The sequence below is a fragment of the Taudactylus pleione genome, unplaced genomic scaffold (assembly GCF_031769625.1).
Source record: "Taudactylus pleione unplaced genomic scaffold, aTauple2 ptg000380l, whole genome shotgun sequence".
Taxonomy (NCBI): domain Eukaryota; kingdom Metazoa; phylum Chordata; class Amphibia; order Anura; family Myobatrachidae; genus Taudactylus; species Taudactylus pleione.
In genome coordinates this window covers 5,827,785-5,836,257 of record NW_028284781.1, presented here as the reverse complement: position 1 = coordinate 5,836,257, position 8,473 = coordinate 5,827,785, and positions in this window count along the sequence as shown.

The following is an 8,473-nucleotide window of genomic DNA, read 5'->3' as shown; positions in this document are numbered from 1 at the left end:
ACCACCTGTGTGTTCTATTTTTCTTTGTTGCATGTATTGAGGATTGGCACCCCTCTTTTCAGGTTGGCAGCTGCTTGTCATATATATATATATATATATATATACATATATATATATATATATATGAAAAATATAGTCCTGGAGCCAGGTGAGTGGTATTTATTAAAAAATGGAAAAAAATTATATATATATATATATATATATATATATATATATACACACATATATAATTTTTTTACATTTTTTAATAAATACCACTCACCTGGCTCCAGGACTATATTTTTCTTTTTTATCTGCTGACATTATGGGCTGAATTCCCACAGCTATTCACTACACTGCGTTGTTTTGGCAGGCTAAAGGATTTCTTCTCACACCCCGCCTGGACATGCAAGGAGAAATCCGACAAAAGTACCATAAAATTACACAAAAATATACTTGCATCCATGTTTAGGTACCCCTAATTTAACTGCAGCATTTAATTTGCGCAAAAAAACTTTTATCTGTAATTTTTCCACTGTTATAACAGCCATTTAACACAATTTAAAATACCCAAACCTTTTGATTTTGCCAAATAATACACATCTAAACTATTACCCAATCTTAGTTTACCTGTTTTGGGGGTACAGGCACATTTCACCATTTTCCAGAGCACTTTTTGCTATTTTTTTTTCGGGCAATTGCCGCATCGAGTCTTTTGTAATAGGATTGCCCCATAAACCTGCATACGCGTTAGGGACGAAAAGTGACACATTTGGGTGTAGGGTGTGAAAAGTTTGCACATGCAAAAACTGAACGTTTTTGCATCAAATTGGATACGGCCCATAGTCACCTGCAGATATAACAGATAATAATTATCTGACATCCCCATAACTTCTAGTCGCTCTCATCAGATATATTGCCACATGCTCCACCAGTTGTGCAACTACAAGTCCCAGCACACCAGACATGTCTAATAGTTGTATGCACAGTTGTAGGGTGACCGGTTGCCTAATACTGGCCTGACTAATCTGGCTACAAATTGCTCCCCCATCATTTCAAAAGCTCTTCCTCTACTGACAGGTAACAAATGACTGTATATATAATAACATAGCAGGAATGGATGTTATTACACTGTAACTATATTTGTAATATTTGATGTTTCTCTAAGTAGTTAGACTGTAAATATAAAAACAAAATAACCATTTTCTTTCATTTATTTCACTACATAGCACAGGAGGATGCTGAAGAGAGGAGCAATGATATTTAGAAAATAAAAATGAAATCCTATATTCAGATATTTGATTTGATATTACAGTTGATATTGGAAGTTATATTATGAGTGATATAACAGGATTGTGATTGGCTGGGACATTAAATAAAATGTTTTATTTAGACCAATACATTGTGGAGGTTTTAAGCAGCACAGCACATCTATCACAATGTAGTAGCCATTCGAGTAAACTCAGTGCTTTTTTTTAAAAGGGGATGACCATTTTCTTCAGCAATTTGTGAAGCTTTGCGAAGAATGTAAATTGTGTAATGTCAGGAGATGTGGACAGAAGCTATATTAAAAACATCAGCCAATGTTATTTATGTGGATAAATGTATACTCTATTTCAATGTCAAATGTTCATATTTTATTACATTTGGAAATATAACTCTGCATAGCCTCCTAGTGCCCAGAGGGACGGGCAATCCTTCAAGCCATGGGTCCCTAGAGGTTTCCCCCAGGGGGTTTTTCCTCTCCTGAGTGCTGAAGGATGACTCTTTGTGAGTCATGAGGCTTCCACCATCTTTGTCCTCTTATAGAACAAGCTTGTAAGAGCCTCTGGTCAATCTTGGTCAATAATTTATTTTAAAATGCAGAGTAAAAATAAAGTGTTGTTTTCCTTGTGCTAAAAACTCATAATAAATATATTTTAAAATAGATTTTGCTTGATGTGGTCTTTGTTTTTTTCATAATAGAGGCTCTCAGAAGGTTAAGAGGCTGTGCGGTCTAGCAAAGTAAATGAGACCATAGCGGGTAAGGGAAAATAATACAGTATTTGGGAGGCTAAAAATCTGAAAGCTATGCTATATAAAGTATAGAGCATGGGGAAAGGTGTGACATTTGATGATGGTAAAACTGAGGAAGTTTATGGAGAAATGAAGAAAATGGATGGATGCTTCTGATGTACAATATGATCAAGAATTGGTTGGGAAACATTCTATGTGTATGTAAGAAAGGTCATAATAGCAATAACATATACAGGTGATAAACTCTTCTTAAATATTGTATACAGTGTCTGCTACTACAGAATCAGGAATATGGTCTTACTCCATACCCACTTGTCTCCTCCTTTGAAACAATGGTAAAATGAGTTGCATGGAAAATATTAAGAGGATCCAGTGACGTTTTGCAATTTTTTACAAAGAATCAAAATCTGACCAAAACAAAGAAGAAATAAAAATAAAGAAAAAAAGGTTATGTTAATTACATGCCACTCACAAAGCACTAAAGGTCTTGTATTCTGAATTACATAAAATATTTCTATGAAGCTCATATGGATTACTGGCACCTCAGGAGGGATATGATAACTTGGGCTGTGGTAAGGGTTCCAATGACAAACACTTTGTTTATGCACAATTAGGGTCAAGATTTTACAGGGATTCCTACCGTGTACGTTTCTCATATATACAGTATATATATTAAGCAATGAATGTATTCAAATAATCTTAATACATAGCATTATGCAATTTATATGATGGTACTACTGAGGCTGCTTACCAAATTGATCATATACTAAATTTCCAATCTTCTGCTTTCTTTCACCCAGAATCTGTATAACGCCTCCCAAAGCTATCCTGTAAATAGAATTAAGATTTGATCATCTTCACACTACATAGTAGTTTAAGGTTATGACCTAATGGCAATGTGCAGGATATAGCGGTGGTACATGATGTCATTGGGGAAGTGGTCAAGTCCAGAAAGGACACAAGAAATTAAAGAGAACAGGTGAAATAGAAATAATAAAATGTTTCTAACATATATACACTTCTGTGCTAGACAAAATGAAGCAAATGACATATATACACTTCTGTGCTGGACAACTTGAAGCAAATTACATATGGAAGGTTACTTTCCCTTTAAATCGCAAACATTTATGATGAATTTCAAGGCTTTCCTTAAAGAGGAAGGATACTCTGTCCAATTGCATTATTTAATGCAATCATTCTGTAGACTTGGAAGCAGTGGGGTGCACCTGCAGAACAGGTAGCCATTATGAGTGGATTAAAAATCACATAATTGTCTCACATCCACACTCAAGATGCCTAATTCAGTCTACCAAGTCTCCCAGGTATGAAGCCTGAAAAAAATAAGAATTCCTGTATGCAATGACTCCCATACATACCAATGAGACCATTCTTAATATGTTACAGATCTGTGTTCACATACAGTTTGCTTCCTTGCTCAGTAAACAGCCCTTCTTATTCACAAAGTGATACAGAGGGTGCACAAGCAGCTTCTGCTGATTAAAATAATATGTGGCATGCCTATATTCTGTGTGTGACTGCGGGTGTACCTGCATGCAAAATACTACGTTACAGTATCACAGCTGCTGACAGTGTAACGTAGCATTTCACATGCAGATACACCCGCAGTCACACACAGAATACAGGCATGACACATATTATTTTAATCAGAAGCTGCTTGTCCGTCCTATTCGCATCGCTCTGTGAATAAAATGCATTTGAAGGTAAAAAGTCTCATTAAAAGATGCTCGAAAAAATGCTTCAAGCTCTGTGTAGTTCCCAGTTATCAATGTAGTGGATTCCTCATATTTCATTTGACATGAATAAAAGATTACAGTACATAGTGTAACCTGTTAAGAGTACAGTTTAGGAAAAGGTGTTTTTGGAGAAATTCCACTATAAGGGAAAAATGCATATGGAAGTGGTCACCTCAATTTCATTCCCCTTACATGACTTGGATTATAAGAGAGCACATCATAAGCAGAGGAGTAGTGTGGAACCATGGCGCCCGGAGAAAGTGCATGTCATAATGCCCCCCATACACACACACTCAATGTTCTCAACTGTCTGGCCAGCCTGCGGGGGAATATTGAAGTGAAAAAAAAAAAGGCAAACAGTGGCAGTATCATGCTGGGGCAGGTCCCATTGGGGTAATAGAATGCTTCGGTGTTGCACTATCTGACATTAAGGGGTAGCTCCTTTGGTACTGCTTTATTTATGTATAGCACCTAAGATCTGACTTTTATCTCCTTTAAATCATTGTTATTAGTCAATAGAGGAGATTGTATTATATATTCTGATCATTTAAATTGACAGAATAAATGTGCAAGAGTGAAATTCCACAGGGTGCACAGCTTATTACTGCAATTACTGCCCCCAAGCAGCTTTCACTGGAGTGGGAACACCTATGGGAAGCTCCGTTCTCAGGTATGCTCCTACTTAGCACATATACATTGCACCTATATTAATGTGAGTACTACTAACCATGTCATGATCTGTCTACCACCATTATTATTTCAGGTCTCCTAATATTTTTAAAAGACCTTTCAAATGACACTTTGTAGTCACACCTGGGAACACCTCACTACTTTAAATAGCAAAGTAGAAACTTTTTTTAATATCATACCATAATTTAAGTTTTCATATATTTTAGGACTTTACCTCAGATGTATCACTTTTAAGTCCATTGAAGCACAATGAATAAATGAGGAGAGAAGGAGGGAGGGATCAAAGAGGAGATGGGAGGGGAAAGTGCCGATCAGAGAGGGAAGGTGACAGAAGTCTACAACATAGAAGTGGGGAGGGGCAAAGAGCAGATATGAGAGGGGTGGTGACAGAAGCCAATAAGAAAGGAGAGGGGAGGGGCAAAGAGATGATCACAGGGTAGAGAGGGGAGGGAATCAAAGAGGTGAGAAGTGAATGTAATCAATCTAACAGGGAAGGAGAGGTGACAGAAGATGATCACAGAGAAGGGAGGCCAGAGGGGAGGCAATCTGGGCAGGGTTGTTGCTAGATCCAAATTGGAGAAAGGACCTCTGACATCACTACCATCATGTGACCATTGCGGCAAGGTCGGTCTACTACCAGTGTTACCATCCGCATGGACATACAAGGGAAATATAAACCTGCCCGAACCATGGGGAGCGAAGCGAGCTTGCAAGGGGACACTTTTGGCCCCCGTTCTAAACCTTGACCCTCCCCCTTTTGTCATGGGTCACATGGTTGTGACGTCAGAGGTCCAGTACACCACCTTGTTCTAGACCTAACCATCTGGGCAGCTTGAGGGAGCATGAAATATAGAAATGGATATCAGATCCATAACTTTTGTAGAATATAGAGCAATCAATCTGAGATAAAACTAACAGGTGGCCATCATACTGTGCAGCGCCCCAGGAATTCCGGTAACCTGGATTGTGCCCCATGTTCATTGTGAGCTCATGCTTCACCGGAGCCACCCTCGCTACACCCCTGATCGTAAGGTATGAATGACCTCACTACCAAGCATCCAAAATGTGGCATACTATGAATTGGTTGGCACTACACGGTAGTATACTATGAACTGGGCACTAAGCTGTGGCATACTATGAATTGGTGGGCACTACACTGTGGTATACTATGAATTGGGTACTAAGCTGTGGCATACTATGAATTTGGCACAATGCTGTGGAATACTATAATTTGATGGGCACTATGCTGTAGTATACTATGAATTGGTTGGCACTAAGCTGTGGTATACTATTAATTGGGCACAAAGCTGTGGCATACTATGAATTGCTGGCACTATAGTGTGGCATACTATGAATTGGTGGGCACTATGCTGTGGTATACTATGAAGTGGGGGCACTATGGTGTGGCATACTATGAATTGGGCACTAAGCTGTGGCATACTATGAATTGGTGGCCACTATGCTGTGGTATACTATGAATTGGAAGCACTATAGTGTGGCATACTATGAAGTGGGTTCCTGAGATTAACATGTAGATGACTCCAATGGCATGCAGGGAAGCCTGAAGGCACATATGTGTTCTTCTATAGAAGTTTTCATATATTTTGGTTGCAGATGATGGTCTGAAATACTTGTCAAGCACTGCATATCTATCTATCAATATCTATCTATCTATTTATCTATCTATCCGGTTATACACTTCTATAACTATTTTTAGGGGGCACCGTTTTTTAATTTACCCTGTACAACATGAACCCTAGATACACCTTTGCTCAGGGCAGATGCCTGGAGACATATGCTGCAAGGAGAGATAAAGGAGTCTAGTCATTAAAATATGCGGTATAAAATTGTTACTTATCACTATAGTTCGCATCACTTTGATGAGCTCTATACCCAGGGTTCCCCTGATTGGCTGCTGGCAGAGAAGGGGGCAGAGAGAACAGGGAGAAGGTAGGAAGACAGCTGTCACTGCTCTTCTCCCCTAATAGCACGGCTTATGCCATCCTGAGATGGCGAATGGGTTGCTAGCAGAGGAACGGAAAGCATACAAATGTATGGTGATGCGATACATACAGTAGCGTATGCCCCGCTGGAGAAATAATAACCTTCTCCAATGGTACCCTTCTCTATGAATAGCACGGATCAGAGAAGTGCCCTGTTTTCAGATAAATAAGGTTTTTAGAAGTGGAGATGTTGCCCATAGCAACCAATCAGATCCTAAGGGGTAAATTTACTAAGAATCGAGATAGGTCGAGATGACCATCTTGAGTGATTTATAAATTTTTTTCCTGCTTGCAAATTTACTAAAGGCAAAAGTCAGGTGAGTTAGAGAGAGATTTCTCCCATATCACTCGTAAAACTCGGGTGAGATAGCAATCTCGAATCAAATCACCATCAGGCCAAATCAGAAGTACATTGTATCTACTGCTCTAACCACAAGGTTAATTGAGGTTAATCTTGTGGTTAGAGCAGTAGATACAATGTCGGGGCTCCCACAGACTTCAATGGAGATTTCTCCCCATTGAAGTCTATGGGGAGACACGTGATCACACACAGCCAATCAGCGAGCTGCTCCGACGGAGATGCCCGCTGATTGGCTGGCGGCTCCTTCAATGATGAGGCACACGTGTGCCCCGGTCATTCGCGCGGAGTAAAGCTACGTGGAAACATAATTTTGCTCAGTCCGGCTTGGAATCGGGACCACTCATGTTTTTATTTTAACCCTTTGGATGCCTACTTGGATAAGAGGACGTCAACTATGCATAAGAGAGGTGAGTATGGATTTTTTTTATAGGTACCCCTATGGATTACTTCAGATACTAGGTATGTGTGATAGTGAGTGTGAGTGTGCATGTATGTTATAATAAAATTTTACTTTCACGGTGTATGTAGTGTTTTTTTCCGTATTGCTTTGGTTGTGGAACTACAAGTGCCAGCGGGCCCTTAATGCCCCGCATGCTGGTATTTGGTTCATTTATTGGAGGGGTCCCCAAATCCCCAGGGATCCCTGGCCTGGGCTGACTATCGGTCGGGGCTGATGCTGCAGCTGGGGGGCCCGTGAAAGGGCACCCCTGGCTGTGGCATCAGTCCCCCGTTAGAAAGGGTCCAGGGCTGGTTTTAAATATACGGGGCACCTAACGACAATTTTTTTTCTCCGTATATTTAAAACCAGCTCTGTCCCTGCTGCTGGTTCTTGAATTACAGTGGAACCCTACACATTTTGTTCCCTGTCATTTTAAGAACCAGGACTGGCTGGCAAGTTCGGGGTTGGTTAGTGTTTTGGGGGGGGGGACCTCACATAATTTTTTTTTAAAACATTTAACCCTTTTTTACAAGTCTTAACACACAAGCAGCAAGACATACCTCACTGATATGTGCAGGCTGCTAGCTCGGGAGTGAAAACACTGCAATCTCAGGTGAGTAATCTCCTGCAAAACGAGTTTCTCTGGAGAGATATCTTGTTTTGCTTCACCATCGGCAAACTCGTTTAGCCTCAAATCGCCTGTTGGTAAATTTGGAATAAAAAAAGGGATTAAATCACCCGAGTTTTGGCGAGTTCCAACGAGATGAATCACTTTGCAAATTGGGACCATCTTGAATCTTAGTAAATTTACTCCTAGGTATTATCTTGTAGAGGGATGTTACTTTGCCGACGATCGGGATGCTGGCGTGTGAAATCCTGGCTCTGGAATACCAACATTGGGTGAGATGCCGACACCGGAATCCCAACAGCCGGCATCCCGGTCATTAGTATAGGGCCTCGGGATAGTTGTTAGCCGCAGGAAAGGGGGGGCATTTAGGGTTAGGCTCGACGGGGGTTAGGGTTAGGCTGTGGGGGTGGGGGGTTAGGGTTCAGCACCACCATGGGGTGGTTAGCGCTAGGCACTAAGGGGGCAGCTTAGGTTTAGGCACTAACTGGGAGAGTTAGGGTTAGAGTATGGGGGAGTGAGTTAGGGATAGTATGCAGGAAGGGAAGGTTAGGGTTAGGGGTTGAAGGGTGGGCGGTTAGTATACTTACCTACCTTATGTTGGGA